The 16,976-nt window shown below is 45.9% G+C and overlaps 1 protein-coding gene across 2 annotated transcripts in view; it reads right to left on the bottom strand.

Annotated features, from left to right (window-relative positions):
- Positions 1 to 16,976, bottom strand: part of TBC1D5 (TBC1 domain family member 5) — a 1,888,005-nt gene that overhangs the window by 1,747,995 nt on the left and 123,034 nt on the right. Inside the window, exon 3 of one of the 2 annotated variants that reach the window (XM_086942181.1) lies at positions 13,811 to 13,849. The exons of the other annotated variant lie outside the window; for it this stretch is intronic. The gene's annotated coding sequence lies outside the window, so the exon portion shown is untranslated. The remainder of the gene's footprint in view (positions 1 to 13,810; positions 13,850 to 16,976) is intronic. 2 annotated transcript variants of the gene reach the window in all.

The raw sequence follows: 16,976 nt of genomic DNA, 5'->3' as shown, positions 1-16,976 counted from the left end.
GCCTCATGATGGTTCACCGTCTTTCTCATGGCTGGAACAGTTAACCACACCACGCCGAACCCATTGCTTGTCATGTTATGGAACGTTAGGGGTCTGGGGGACAAGATTAAGAGGGGTCTGGTGCTACAGGGAATTAGACGACAGGGGCCTGCTCTTGTTCTTTTACAGGAAACACACCTGACGGGAGCGGCCACGAAGGCCCTAGATAGGCGAGGTTATCAAATGATAGTGCATGCGGAATTTACTTCAGGATCCCGTGGTACGGGTATTTTGCAGAGGAAATCTTCCCAATTTTATTGTGAAGTCAACAGCAGTCGATGCCCATGGCCGCTTTGCGGCAGTTCATGGTCAGTGGGAGGGGAAATTGTTAAATGTAGTCTCCGTATATATACCACCGGCGCTGCACTCCGTAGCCCTGCCGGACCTTGGCAGATTCTTGTTGGACCTCCCTGATGGGGACTTGCTCGTAGGTGGGGACTTCAATATGACACTAACGGACACCCTCGACCGATTTCCTTCCCGAGCACACACAGATGGTCCCAGCAGGCTCCAGACCTTTCTAGACGCACAGGGATTGGTGGACATATGGCGCACACTACACCCTAGCCAGCAACAATATTCATACTACTCGGCCACCCACAATAGTCTCTCCAGGATCGACTACTTTCTTGTATTGGGCAATGGGCATCTTACTGTGGCCGAGACAAGTATACAGCCGAGGGGCATCTCGGACCACTCTCCACTCACTCTGACAATCACTACCGCTGACATTAAACGACAGCGATTATTCCCGATCTTCCCTGGATATCTTAAAGTCCCACAGATAAGTAAGGACCTGAAGAAAGCTACCCGGCTTTACTTTGAGGAGAATCGGTCCTCGGTAGACTCCCCCTCCACGTTATGGGAAGCGTATAAGACCGTGTTTAGGGGCCAAGCCATTGCCATTGTTGCGAATCACAAAAAAGCACAGAGGAGGGAGGCACTGGACTTAGAATTGGGCCTCGAGAGGGCCAACACCGCCCATATGGCACATCCTTCGGCCAATACACTCCACGATCTACAGGTCCACCAACGTCGCCTCACCGACCACTTAAGGAGGGTCACTGTGGCGGATATTGCCGCGACTCAACACAGGGTCTATGACATCGGGGACAAAGCTAGCAAACTCTTGGCGTGGCTAGATAAGAAGCAGGGGGGAGGGAGGAATATCTTACAGCTCACTGACTCGTGTGGCGTCGTCCACACCCGCCCTGGCGAAATAGTGGAGGTCCTAGCTGATCATTTTAGTGAGGTATACACCCCCACGACGATGGTGATGGAAGATGAGGCTCGAGATGCCCTCGAACATGTGCCTCTGCCGAAATTGACGGACGAGGCGTCGAAGGACAGCTACGCACCCTTGACTGTGGATGAGGTCCAGCTAGCCATTGGTTCCCTTCATTCGGGTAAAGCCCTGGGCCCCAATGGAATACCCATTGAGTGGTTTAAAATCAATTCAGAATCCTTAGGTACGCCCCTTATTCAGATGTACGAGGAATGCAGGTTGAAGGGGATGTTGCCGCCGGACCAACGGATGGCGACTATTGTAGCCATCCCGAAACCGGGTAAACCCCCTAGTAACTGCTCGTCATATAGACCCATCTCCCTTCTGAACCCCAGATGCCAAAATTATAGTTAAAGTGTTAGCAAATAGGCTTTTGCCGTGCTTAACTCAATTGATTCACCCAGACCAATCCGGCTTCATGCCGCATCGAAGTACGGCCCTAAACCTTCGCAGGGTGCATGGGGTTGTGGCGAGGCTCTCACTACTGCGGGAACCAGCTGCGATCCTCTCACTGGACGCCAAGATGGTGTTCGACATGGTGGAGTGGAACTACCTCTTTGCAGTGCTCGCACGTATGGGCTTTGGTCCGGTGTTTATCTCCTGGATACGTATGCTCTACAAAGACCCCATCGCCAGAGTGGTAGCTAATGGCCATATTTCTAGAACCGTACATCTGGGACGTGGCACGCGGCAGGGATGTCCGCTTTCGCCCCTCCTGTTTGCTTTGGTTCTGGAACCGCTGGCGGTTACTATTCGCACCACGCAGCTCCTGAAGGGAATCCAATGGACTCCGCAATGGGAGGATAGAGTGTCCCTATACGCGGACGATATGTTGATCTACCTCACTGACTTGGAGGACAGCCTTCCTAACCTCCTGGCTCTCTGTAATGCACATGGGCGAGTCTCGGGCTACACCATTAACTGGGCGAAATCGACAATTTTCGAGCTCAAAGGGCCACTTCCGCCACTCCCGGACTCCTGTCCGCTAGAGATAGCGCCCACCTCCTTTAAATATTTGGGGGTCCATATTACCCGCGACGAGGCAGAGTTCGCACGGCTTAACTTACAGCCTCCCTTGCTCAGACTCCGTAATGATGTGCTACATTGGAAGGAACTCCCATTGACACTACTGGGAAGGGCAGCACTCTTTAAAATGATGGCCCTGCCGCGCTTTTTGTATATTCTGGAAAATGCTCCACGTTTGATACCGGATAGCTTCCTCCAAAAGATAACAGCACAGATCACGGGCCTGCTCTGGGGGAACCGGCCAGCCCGGATCTCGCACATAAAGTTGAATAGGAGTTGGTACGATGGGGGCATCGCGTTGCCCAACGTACGGTTGTATTACTGGGCGGCCCAGCTTAAGATCCTCAATCAATGGATCCACGCCCGCAGGAAGATCCAGCGTTCAAAGCAGATAGGGCACAACTGGGTACGAACAGTCTGTTAGCCCCACTGTACCACCGCGGTATTGCAGCGAAGCTCATTGGGCCCACGAACCACACTGTTCGCCTATGATACAAGGCGCAAGCAAAACTGAAATGGGGTGGGACCATCACAAAACTCACACCTTTATGGGACACGAAAGCATTGGGACATTTACGACGCACTAAGGGCTTCACCCAGTGGGATAACATCGGGATCTCAACTGTGGGGGACCTATGGACGAGGGAGGGGGCGATTCCTTTTACAACTCTACAGGAGCAGTATGAACTGGGGGATAACGAGCTATACAGATATATACAGGTTAGACACGCCCTACAAGCAGCAATTCCACCAGACACATCCCCAACAGAATCCTCTCCGCTAGAGGACCGCCTGCTCACGGACTTCCTACAGGAAGGGGCGACCTCGATGACCTACCGCAAATTGATTAACAACATGCCTGACCCACTAGAGAAGCTGAAAGTCAGATGGACGACGGATGTCGGAGACTTAGATGAATCCGACTGGAACGCAGCCATGGCGTCCCCTCGCGAGGCAGGCATTTCCTCCAAATTCCGCTTAGTACAGTTAAAGACCCTGCATAGGAGTTACTACACTCGCACGACATTACATAGACTACACAGAGCAGATCATCCCTATTGTCTCAGGGGTTGCGGGGCAGAGGGCACGTTTATACACACGTTGTGGGAATGCCCGATGATTGTTAGCTATTGGCAACAGGTTCTACGTACCATAGCCCAGACACTACACACCTCACTCACCTTGGACCCGCGGATGTGTCTGCTGAATGTATGGGGGCCTACTGACCTTACCTTTTATGCAAGGGCGTGGACCACAATAGGGCTGGTCACGGCCAAACGAGACATAGCACAGAAGTGGGGGTCGGCTGATCTCCCCAAACTGGCTCAATGGATCCGAAACATGGACATGCTCATGCTGACTGAAAGAGCAGTATACAAATTAAGGGATAACCCTCGTAAATGGAACGGGGTCTGGCAGCCTTGGAATTCCTATAGGGGGGACATATGTGAGCCGCTGGATGAGGAAGATCTTGAGGGTTCTGATGACGAAGAAGAGCACTGATTGGGAATGGGGCTGGTTGATGGGCAACGTATATGGGAGTGGGACGGTTTTGTGCTGGGAGTTTACTGAGGGGGGGGATGGGGTGGGGCTTAGGGCGTGGGAATGTATGATTGGTCCCTCCTATGACGACTATGATGCTAGATGCTATCGAAGCTACCTCAATGACATGCCGATGCATGTGTGCAGTTTTCCTAGGTTATGTTCACTGTTATATAAAAAAATACAAAACGCAAATTGTAATTTCTACGATGTAATTATACGTCCCGTTCATCGGATCACCTTGAATACTGTCATCGCGACATGATCAGCAAGGACTGTCAAAATACGTACTGTTTCACATATACCTTATGTCATAGACAGGCCTTAAGAATGTAAGCTTTTATGTGACTGATGATGATGATACTATTTGCATTTTGCAACAAAAATAAAAATGTAATAATAAAACCAATAGAGAATGGTCCAAAGACGACGAAACATTGCTTTGAAGACAGTCACTAAATGGGTCTTCTTTGTTCACAATCTTAAGTGCGCAAACACAAGATCACTATTATACGATTGAAAAGGAACACTAAAGTTTTAATCGGGCTTGAAATATCAAACTGCCCCAAGATACACAAGCTGCTTAGCTTGATAAAGTTATTGGACCCACCAGGTTGTGACCCGGCTTCCTTAAAGTTAGCACACCATATATGTTTGATTTGATTTTAATTTGATATATGTTTAAGACATTATGGCTGGTGCGAAGCTGTTAAACTGTCAACAATAACTTCATTGTATATCCCTTTATGAATGTGAATACTGGCTGTCAAATGAAAACCAATGAAGAAAATGTTAAAAAAATATATATATGTTTAAGTAACTGTTTACTTTAATGTATCTAAAGTATTGCATTCAGAAGTAGATGATGGACCAACAGACCACCGGCAGGAATCTGTGTTTGACCCCCATGGTCACAGGTTCTCTTAGCCTATTGGTCAAGTGAAGAAGATAAAAAGGAGTACCACTGTGTGGGGTAATAAAAAAACCACTATCTGCCTAGCGCCTATGTGCACTCCACCCATTATTTTTTTGTTTATTTAATTTTAATATTCATCGAATAATGCCCATGCTATTTCACCTTTTAAGAACCAAGGCTGATAAATGACTGATTCTGCCCCAGTCCATCCAAAGGCGAGCCCAACATGGCTGATCCCACCCTGCGCCGCTAATCAGTCAGAGGCATGTGATGGAGTCTGAACCAGCCCTGCTGGCCAGTCATGTGACAAAGCCTGCCACTGGTGCTGGAATAGTTGTGGTTTAGGGGGAGTCGATGTCAGTGAAGTCACAAGGGTCGTGAAACACCCAAGTATTGCACAGAGTGCAGCAAATGAGCCGCATCCAATCAGCCAGACTATTGTGGACGAAGAGTGGGTGACAGCGGGGCGTCTGGGAGCACACCGTCCTAAAAAAGTGAATCGAGTGTGGTGTGCCAGGGTACTGCCACGTACATAGGTTTAACAGTAAAGCTGCACGACACATCAACTGAGTGGCCGACAACATTTGGATCGGTGAAAACAGTTGGTTATCCCAGTTGGGATCATTTCATAGCCAAACATAGGTGATCTACACTGTGTAAAAATGGCACCATGTTGCACAATGTGGTGATAAATACTTTGGTATAAAGATGACGTGATTCAGGTAGCATCGAGCCGAACCATTTTCTTGTAGGTCTCGTCTAGCCTGTGTTTTTTTTATTAATTGTAGACTCCAGCTGGATGGTGGATGTCATCTTCACCTTTTATTCAAGATACTTTCACATACAAAAAGGTAGGTTTTGTGTCCTCGTTGAAGAGCCTTTTACTCTCCAGTTCTCTAGTCTTTAGCCTTATTAATGGTTGACAATATATTTACATCTTGGACTAATACCAAATGTTGGATACCTATTCAGGATCCGTTTGAGGAATATTCCATGACTATGTACTGCTAGATCCACACAGGATCACTTGGTAAGTCCTACTACCAGTTGTGACACTGCATGCTCCACTCATATTCTGGATCTCCGCACTTGTTGAGGACTTTTTGAATAATGCACTACTAGACTCCATTGTTCGATTTTCTCTACAATCACTTGATAAGTTGGATTACCAATTGTGATACTTTATTAATCAATTTTGACCAATAGAGCACACCTGTCTCCTCTTTAAGTTAAACTTTATTGGCTGTCCACAACTGTCTCTAAAGTCCTGAGGAAGACCTGCTGTGACGCATGCCTATTTGCGCTGACCTCTGGGTCGAAACGTCAATGCTATCTTTATTCATGTCCTAACCGCTTCCTTGACCCTATTCTAAAAATCACTTTGGGCCATGTGAATTCATGTTACGAAATCTGATACAGGACAAAACTATTAAAAAGAATTCATTTATTTATGTCACTTGTATATGTCATGTATATAGCTCACCACTGACTTCACTTTGTCACTTTACTGACTTAAATACACGAGAGTCACCTTCATATTTCGCCAATATGAAACTGTGCTTGTAACAGCCATATTCAATTCCTTTTTGAATAAGAAAAGAGTAAAACTTAGTTTTTCTCAACTCACGTTTTTGGTGTGTTCCTATTGTACATTTGTTCTCTCAAATTTCATTTGTTGAAAGCAATTTAAAATGAATGTGGTGTATTCTATTAATTACTCAGAGCACAGCAATTGAACCATCCAACAGAACCAATTGTTTACTATATTAAAACTGGCTGTGGGCACTGTCCTTGACACGAGGCAACTCAGCGAGTGTGCATCTTGCCCCCCCCCCCGCAACCTTTCTAGAAGTCCAAAGGGACATGGAGATGAACTAACTCACCACTGAAGTCGAGTAAAGAGCTCAAACCACTAGACACCTCAATACATCTTAGTTGCCGCTGCAAGCAGGTAAAGGAATATTGTGAGACTTGTCTAAACAAGTGAAAATAATATTAAGCATGTGGGTCGCCAATTGATGGAAAACTGTGGCACTGTGTACCTGTTCTTACCGCGTGTTCTCGGTTGTGGTTTTCTAAAGCATCCTTGACAATCAAAGCCACTAGAGACGGTCTATGATTTTCTACAGCCAAGCTTGCAGCTACTACGAGAAATAAGTACTGAATGATATTTACTGTCCTGCGTATGTTACAGACCCACACCTTCCATGCCCGAAGATCTGTGTTAAGATGGTTATTTTAGACCAAATAAAAAGGAAAAATCAGTCTCTGTGAATAAATAGCAAGTGGTTCGCTCAGATCTTGGAATTCCGGAACGCTGGTATGCCATGATCCGTCAAATTTCCTGTAAACGTCACAAAAATTCACAAGGGATTTACAGAATTTTGCAATTCAGTTGAAACACATATATCAATTCTCCTTAGAAAAGAGGGGTTTATGCATACAACAGTGTTCCTGATAGACCGCTCTATTGCGTGGACTGCAATCAAAATGCCACTTTCCTTCAAGGTTTTCAAGTTGAGATTGACTTGTTTTCCCAGAATCCGCATTTTGCTTACTCTTGCTGATCAACCTTGAGGCATTGTGATGAAATGTTCTTCTTGAGACCACCTGACAGCCATTCACAGACTTAGTTGAGCTTCTGCAGTTTCCAAGAGACCTGGACACAAGTTATTCTACAGGGTGTTCATAGCTAGTCCCTTATATTCGGTCTGGTGATGCAGCGTGGTGAACCTACCATTGCATTAGAGAATTTCAAGCTTGGGATATATCAGAATCTTTCTACTATGACCCAGCATGCTGACCAATTTGGTCCGCGAGAAGTATATTAGAGAGGTGAAGTCATCCATTTAGCCTCCATTTTGTTTGGGATGGGGATACACGGAGTGTTTGCTCCTTGCATGAGGCTCGTTCCATAATGGAGGTACCTGAACTGTCTAGGGACTGTCACAATCCTCCCTACGGGCAGTGAGGTCCTCTCCGGTGGGTCTTCACCGGTCTGCCCACCCCATGACCTCCAAGACACCTAAACCCTCAGAATCAGAGAGCCACATAGAACGAGAAGTGCTGCTGCATCAACTGCAACAAAGGGACAATACGTCTGAAGCAGGCAGTGATCACGGAGGTGGACTGATGTAATGCAAGGTGACTCCAGTACAATTTCGCGCTTGTGTATATTGGTTACGGATACAGTAGCGGCCTCCATAGAATGTGGCTTATTTAAGGGCGGCGGAGCTCCTTCGCTGTATCAACTAGACTACATGGAGAATCACCGGCTCACATGGACCCTCATAGTTAGGCTGTGAGTTTCTGGGAGGAAATGGTTATCCTTATGTGCTTTCTTCTGTTCTCTTTCTTTCTCTCTTATGGTGACCTCTTTGTTCATCAACTAAGCATGTGTATTCATTGTATGCGACTGGGTGGAATCTGGCGTTTCTGCCTAGAATAAGGATTTCTGCACCATATATTACCCAACTGACTCATGGTAAATGTGCTTAGCCTTAATGCACAGGGTTTGAATGCTCCAGTAAAGTGGTTGGCTTTACTTTCTTTTCCTTAGGGATGCTAAATGTGATGCATGGTATGCTTACTTCAGGAAACTCCCTTCCTTAAATCGGATTGGAGACGTTTGCGGTCCAGATGGTTTGACCACCAACATTTCTCTTCGGTGCCTGGTAAAAGGGCGGGTGGCTATACTCCCGGAGACCCGTTTTCCTGGAACAGTCCTACAAACTCACGCTGAAATTCCTGGTCGACTTTTGGCACTACATATGGATTTCAAAGGTCATACAATCACAGTGGCGAATATATATGGTCCTAATGACCATCAGGAACAGTTCCTCAATGAGGTGGTGGGAAAGGTTCTTGCCACGCCGGATCCGGATGAGATAATAGGAGGAGATTTTATTCTAGTTATGGACACACATTTAGATCGATCCATTCAGAGACACAGGCAAAGTGGAGCGGTGTCAGGGGCCTTTTTAGAATGGCTAGCTGACTTTGGTTTCTCTGCTGTTTGGCGATATATGCACCTGGCCACACAGGAATACACCTTTTTTCCGCAGCCCATCAATCATACGCTCGCCTAGATTATTTCTTCACCTCTCCACGCATCACGGCGATGACCCAGGCTGTCGAGATCGGAGTGGCTGTCCGGTCAGATCATTCACCTCTTATCCTCCGATTCTCCACACCCCACTCTCCTCCGCCTTCTAATTCATGGCGGCTCGACACTAAACTCCTTTCCTCTGAACCCACGCTAGTCAAGATTCAAAATACACTGGCTTCTTTCCTAGCAGTAAAAGATACACCTGAGACCACAGTGCCCTTGCTATGGGACACGTTAAAAGCAGTGGTTAGGGGTCAATTTGTCACCATTGCAGCGAGGTTCAATAGAGAATGGCGCACCAAACGATTACGACTCGAGATTACAGTTAGGGAGCTTGAAACTGTCCATAAACACACTTGTACCCTGGCGGCCCGGCAGCAGATTATATTAAGCTAGGAAGCAACTTAAAGCTGTAGACTGGGATAGGACAGAATATGCAATATTGCGTATTAAACACAAGTTCTATGTGGGTGGGAATAAAGCGGGATGTCTACTGGCTCATCGACTCAGCTCTCAGGCAGTCAACCGTGGGGTGGACGAAATTCAGAGGCCTGATGGTATGCTGGCTCATCAGGAGGAGCAGATTACTCAGGAGTTTGAAAAATGTAACACTGCTTTATACTCGGCTGACCGGCTTGATGACTTAGATACTTAGAAGCGATCCTTTTAGACCGGATCCCCCCACAAACATGGCAATATTAGATAAAGAAATAACAACTGAGGAGATCTTGCTGGCCATACATGGTTTGAAACCCGGTAAAGTGCCTGGTCAAGATGGCTTTAGTGCAGAATTTTTTAAAACCCTCTTGGCGCTTGTCCTGGTAAGACGCCCTCCATGCAGTCTGCTACAATAGCTGTATTCCCTCAACTAAATGCGCTTCATATCGCCCTGTAGCCTTGCTAAATGTAGATGCTAAGATCTTCACTAATATTTTGGCGAACCGGCTGGCGCCATACTTGCAGGGGCTGGTGGACCCAGAGCAAACAAAGTTGTAGTATCAACGCTAAGAGACTCCGCCACCTCCTTGAGAAGGTGCAGCGATCCCACCGGTCAGCTCTACTCCTTACCATAGATGTAGAAAAGGCCTTCGACAGAGTCCATAGGCCTTCCTGCTTCCTGCCAGTCTGTATTAGCGGAATTTGGTTTGGGCTCCCAATGTTGCAGCTGGATCCAGAGTAGCTATGCATCCACCGAGGCTGGAGTGAGGGTTAATGGTGTTATCTTTGTCTCCTTTCCATTCAGAGAGGTACCCGGCAGGGCTGCCCTCCATCACCTTTAATATTCGCTCTGTGTATAGAACCATTCCTCGAACGCATCCGGGGTCACCCTCAGCATTTCCGGTGTATACATGGGAGGTGGAGCTCAAAATAGCACTAAAATCCGCTTGCTGACCCTCACAGATCCTTGACCGCTATTATCGATTGCTTTATGTCCCACAATACAGTGTTTTGGCAGAAAGTAATGCAGAGATTTGATGAAGTAGAAGGCACCCTGCTGGACATCCGTCCTGCATTAAGCATGGTGGACAGACAGAGGGGACATTGACATTGTGAGCTAGCATAGTCTGTTTGTTCGTGTATCAATCGCTCAAAGTGGCCCGAAGAGAGACAGCACAGAAGAGGGACGCAGTGATTGGTGTAGGGAAGCGGAAGGGGTGACACACACAGGTCGGGGCTGCCCAGCAAGTTCAAGAAGTTTTGGGGGACGTGGCGCCCCAAATCTAGACTGGACTGAAACAGAAATGAATCCGCTGTGGCTCTATAAAAATCACAGACCAACAAATGTTACGCGTCCCATTCCCTGATAAACCGAATAAGACTTGTATAAATGTGTGAAAGAATTGTGCAGGTCATGAGCATCTTTAGTGATGACGACTTAAATGCATTATGGCAATGATCTAAATATTTGATTTAGTTGTAAAACGTTAATACATTTTAATGACAAGAATGTAAAATAAAATGTAAAGAAAACAAAAACGGCCCTATAGGAAACCACTGGAAAATGACATTCAATGCCATTTATTGTTTGTGCATGTACTGGTCAGCAGGAGGGGGGGTATTCTTACTGGAATGCTATGGGTGTAACCTGGAGCAGGGAAACATTATCCAAGGAAGTTGCGTACTTGTGGTCACCATGAAGACGTTGCATTTGATTCTGCTTGGAGCCTCAACATTTCCAGGCACCTCTCTATTGTGCAAGGCTCCAACAAACCTACGCACCAACTGAAAGAATGATTGGCCGGTCTCAGAAGAGCTCCTTTTAGGCTTCTTTGGTAGCTGGGCCATTTTTCGTTCTTGAATGTTGCTTTGACAAAATTGTATTTCTTTTGGACATTTTATAAAGCGTGTGTCGCCTACCTGCATGGCGAGGTCTCTTTGAGCTATAACGCTTTGCACACAGATAAAGACTGATAGAAGAAGGTTCATAAAGTAAAAAAAACAGACCTTCAATAATTTCCAAAGCCTCAGAAGGTTCGGCTGCCAACACATATCTAATGTGAACCGCTTGCACTTGGAAAGCTGCACCTCCCCATTTCTAAGACTTGAACCAGGGTACCGTAAACAAAAGCCCCTTAGAACTTACAATTCTACCAGTAAGAACCCAAACAAAAGTCCGCTGATAATCACATTTCTGAATATAAAAAACCCTGTGCATTAGACAAACAGTCTTACAACAAATTTTCTTCTTCGCAGATAATCAATGAAGTTGACGGAAGGTAGGGGCAACATGCTCAAATTTCTTTAGGCCCGATTAACCATAAGTCACAGATTTCCGATTGTATTTGGGTTTCCCCAATGGATTTTTGCGGCAAATCGAGGTCAACTGATATGATAAAATGTAAGCAAGATTGAACATAGGCAATACTATCCATGGTTACCTATAAAAAAGCTCATAAAGGAAAGACTCTCAATACACAAGATGCTTTGCTAGTAGCTGCAATATGCTACTTCATATAAAGAATAGTCAATTATACAAAGACTTCGAACCCGATCTGAAGGGGTCAAGCACAGAGTCAGATAGTCCAGCAAAAGTTTTAGAATCCCAGAAATTAGAACGATTAAGGGTTAGTATGATCTATCTTGATGGTTTAAGTTTTAAGGAATTAAGCCTTGTGTCGCCTGAATAGCCTTTATCGCCAATGGAAGCAGTTCCAACGCCAATGGGAGCAGTTCCAACGCCAATGGGAGCAGCTCCAACGCCAAAGGGAGCAGCTCCAACGCCAAAGGGAGCAGCTCCAACGCCAAAGGGAGCAGCTCCAACGCCAATTGGTGCAGTTCTAACGCCAATTGGTGCAGTTCCAACGCCAATGGGAGCAGTTCCAACGCCAATGGAAGCAGTTTTACCGACAGTGCTAGACATTCAACAGAAGAGGAACATGGCAGTGGAAGATGGGAACACCCCATGCCACAAGTTTAGGTTTACAGGTATATGGTGCCAATTATAATGATTTCAAGATCTGTTGAAAACAGATGAATGCGTTTCTGCACATTACCATCTACAGCGAACAGTTAAGCCCATGGTTCATGTTTTTTGGAAGTACGTAGAGTATTGAGCCACCAAATATGTGGAAAGGGCACCCCTGGCACTTCAGGGCATACACCACAACCATGGAGGGGATGCTCTCTCTCTTGGTATGCTCTGGGTAGATGACAGCATCCCGGATCACATGCTCCTGAAGACCTTGAACACACCGCAGGGCTCTTCATAGATGCCAGAGATTCGCTGGACTCCTCCATTGCGTGCCAGGCAGTGATTGCCGGCGTGGTGATGCTCTGATGTTCTCCAGAAGCACCTCTCCTGTTCTCTTGGTGTCCATTTTGCCGAGACCCTTTCCACCTTTGCCACATCCAGACATGGTCTCCTCTCATTCAGAACAGAAGAAGGAATCAACTGTAGACCGTCTAAAACCATCAACCGTCCTAACAAAATCTCACTCCAACACGAGGACACCAGCAATTGTCCTTAAATTCTTTTCAAGTTCTACTCCTGCCAGGTCTGACCCCAGCTTACTTGAGCCCTTGCTCTTCACAAAGATCTGCAGTTGGTGTGTCGCCGCCTTCATCAAAGTTTAAACGGGTCCATTCTCGTTCCATCACCCGGTCTGCACTTCTAAGACCATCGACCACAAATATTCCCATTCAACAATGTATCGAAACACATCCTCATGTCACTTTACTTTAAAGAAGTTTAGTAGCTAAAGCAGTGCGTAATTTGAGCCGGTGATTTCCAGTGCTTGGCATTGATAGCACCATCACGTATTACAGTCTGTCGTATGGTGGCGCGGTCTGCCTAATTTAGGTACGAGTAAAAGAGTTGTTTATTAATATACTATTTCTTAACTACGACGCATAACTTCCACCCAAGCCATTCTTACAGCTTTGGCGGCTGGAATAATCTGAATTGTCTCACTTGTAGGAGTGTGACGGCTAATAGTTGTGTTGGTACAGTCACTGGCAGTGCTGGCAGGGACAATGTATGGAGCAAGCTCAGTGTTCTCCTGACTAAGTCCCTGGCACTTATTCTTCTACAAATGAAGCAGGGATTTATTACAGCTGGCATGATGCATCAGTGAACTGCATGATCACCTCTGAAAGCTGCAGTGAGCTGCATGTCACAAGTTTGAATCCCTAGAAGAGCAAGACCAACACAGCCTTCCATCCTTCAAGGTCGGTAAACGGAGTAAAATAAAAGGTGTAATGGGAACACTTGGTACTTAGAGTGCTTTCCAACAGCAATTACATGGCATTTGAATGTGCGCGCTTTGCACTTCCGTTAATGTGACAATTAGGTCAATGTTGAGAATTACAAACATCCCGGAACTGAAGCTACAACATATTTTTGCATGCAGCAAGAAAATAAATTCATATATTCGAAAAAAAATAAAAGCATTACCTCCAAAAACAGCTCAGACCAGGAGCCTTTGAGATGCCCCTAAAATAAAAACAAATGCAAGCTTTAAATAAAAGGACGCTAGGCATTTTGGGAAAATAATGACGTTCCTGGACTTCAATACATTGCTAAAGATCTTTCTAGCTGTTGTGACACGATATAAGAACCAAAGAAACACAAAAAAGAAAACCTTTTACAGACTTTAAGATGAAAACCTGGGTGGTGAGAGTGGCATAATCAATAGCACCCACCTCTTGAGCGCCATCTAGCGCCATCACCCTCACCCGGCCCCCCTTACCCAAGACATTCCAATGGATGCTGCGCAGGGCGGGCGGACACAACGGGCGCTCCCCCGTGTTACAACCTGAAATGCTCTCAGGGTCGCTGCTGCTATTCAGCGATGTCGGACAACATTTCTGTGCAGTTCCTGCTTTGCCGCACTTACCACCTTTGCCACCATTTGGAGCAAAATGTACAGCTTCTGTCAGCCAAAACAGTTTCTCACTCAAATGGGTGAAAAGTTGCTGCCCTCCGCACACGGTGGAAGCCAATGCGGGCCCTTGTAAGGCGACTGTGCGTCGTGCAGCGAGCGGGTCACCGCAGTATTCCAGGATTAGAGGCGAGCATGATGCAAACATACTTCACTGATGGATTGGGCAATGAACTTTGACTGCAGAGGGAAACGAAACTACATATTTAAATATACGTGAAAAGGAGGCCTGGTATCCTGAATATTTAAGAGCCCTCAATGAAAACGCATAAATAACGCCTATGTAAAGTACAATATAGTTTAGCTGTAGGTCATCTGGAAGAGGGGACATAGTGCAAAAACAAGCAAACGCAGATTTAAGACCAGATTCTAATCAGGTTGGTTGTTTTATTCGCTTCGTTGCAATATTGGACACGTTTTTCTCTGAGAGGTAGAGAGGGCGTTGTTAATGAAATGGTGTTTCTATCCAAAACAACATTATTGGCGGATTTTGTTTTAAATCTAATATGTATATTAAGTTATCTTTCTATAATTATATATATAGTGTTATTTAAGAAGCCAGCTCATAGTCTGTAACGTTTGATCCCTTTCGTATAAATGCCTAATAAATTGCCATAAGAACAAAATAAAAAGACGACATAACACTGTCCATACCTGGCCTTTTGTTGCCTTCCCTCGGTCCTGTCACACAATTTCCTAAATGCTTCAGCATGATTTGGTCTTCAATTCCCCTAAACTTCCAGGGCCCTAAACACCCAACAATACCCTCATCGCCAGCTCCTTCTAGGGGAACTGAAAGAAAGTCCGGGAAGAAAACCCAGTCTTGGTAGAAAGCCTTTTTGTGAACTGAAAAGCAGCTAAAACCGCCCACGGTCTGCATTTTTAAAAAGTAAACTTACTTTCTGCATATGTCAACATTCATTTAAAGATTTTTGTTTGCTAATTGAAATTAGGACTGGATGAGACAATTAGGGAGGGCCAAGAGCAGCAACAACCTGCTAATCGGAAAACAATTCGGGGGAGTGGTGGGGGGGGGGGGGGGGGGGGGGGGGTCTTGTTTGCACGCAGGCCCAGGCCGTAGCACCTCCATCACTGTGAATTTCTATGGAAGGTGGCACAGTTCCAGGTCACACATCAGCGGTTTAATGGAACAGATATGAGATTTAACTCACATGTGCACCCATACTTCACACACAGTACCCTCAAAGTGAGTCACAAATACTACATTGGATGCAAGTTTTCAGGAAAAGAAACAGTTTCAGGGTTTATAACTAATAAAGATTTCACATAAACTGCCCTCCCTCGGGTTTCGACAAGGACTGGGTTCTGAAAGCGCCCAACATCACAGTCACCCAACTGGGGTGATTTCACATCCAAAGGCACTGAGTGCAGGCAAGACATCCAGTGCAGCCTTCAGGGAGTAGGTGGACGCAGGTAGAACGAATGTGCAGGAGGGGAAGGACTTTGGAAGAGCCCCCTCCCCCCCAGTCGAGAAGATACCCACAACAATTGCTAAAGTGCACACATGGTCCACAGATTAGCAACTATCAATAGAGCAACGTGGACTCTCTAGGGTCGGTCCAATGGCTGGGCCTCTGTAGCTAGACTTGCCGACATCACTTTTAAGTACCAAATGGTCCAGCCAGGCACATGACAACAACGGAGAAATCTCCCCACAAAAAAAGGACCAGAGAGAACAGGGGATCTCTCGTTTGCCTTCATAATGAGGTCTTCTTTAACGCTAAAAAAAAGAGAGAATCCTGGTACCCGGGAAATTCTCTGTTCCGGTTAGTAGGTCGCCTTTAAATCGCAGCAATTTTGGACTTCCTACCAGCTAAAAAAAATGTGGCCTCCGCCTTGCATCATGTAATATTTCATGTAATTTGTTAAAAATACGGTATTTTCTTGACTCCAAGTCTTAAAAAGTTCTTTTCTATTTTGCACATTCTTGTCTTCGATAAAATTCAGTGCCATTGTCCTTAATAAAGCTATATTAAGCCATTTTGACAATTATCTGGGAAATCCATCATTAAAAGTTTGAATTCAATGTGCGAAAGATTCCCGTCCCATTACTCCCTTAAAATGAGAGAAAACAAAATTAAAATCCGGGGTTGCATCTTCACTCAAGTCGTCTTAGCAGAGCCTCTCCTCTAAGGGTGTTCACCGTCTCCTCCTTAACCGAGGCTGCCATGCTCTTGTTTTCCCTACGGCTCTGAGCTAGAACAATGATTCTAGGACTGTCTGGAATTTTAGATCTGTAAACCGAAGGTCTCCAAGTCTTTCACGCGAGGGGTCATAGCTCTCCGTGAAGGAGGTTCCTCTCTCCCCAAGGCTGGGATGTCTTTTGGTCTTCTAGCGGACGTTTCTGTACATGGCAAGGTTGCTAGCCACACCATAACCCTCCTTCTTTCGCAGCTGGGCTTGGAACCGGCCATGGTAGTGTCGTAGACCAGCAAGGAGGCATAGACAGCGATGCCAAATCAGGGATTGACAAAGCAAGGGCCATCTTCATTAAACTAAATATCTGGAGCACCAAGAATCCAACGCTACAGATCGTGATCAGGCTTTTAATACCAATGTTAAATCGCTCCTTCTATATAGAGCAGCTACTTGGAAGACAACAGCGACCACCACCATCAAAGCCTAGACGTTCATCAATACCTGCCTGAGGGTAATCCC

Source organism: Lissotriton vulgaris, chromosome 10 (assembly GCF_964263255.1).
Source record: "Lissotriton vulgaris chromosome 10, aLisVul1.2, whole genome shotgun sequence".
NCBI lineage: Eukaryota > Metazoa > Chordata > Amphibia > Caudata > Salamandridae > Lissotriton > Lissotriton vulgaris.
This window is presented reverse-complemented; position numbering and strand designations above follow the sequence as displayed.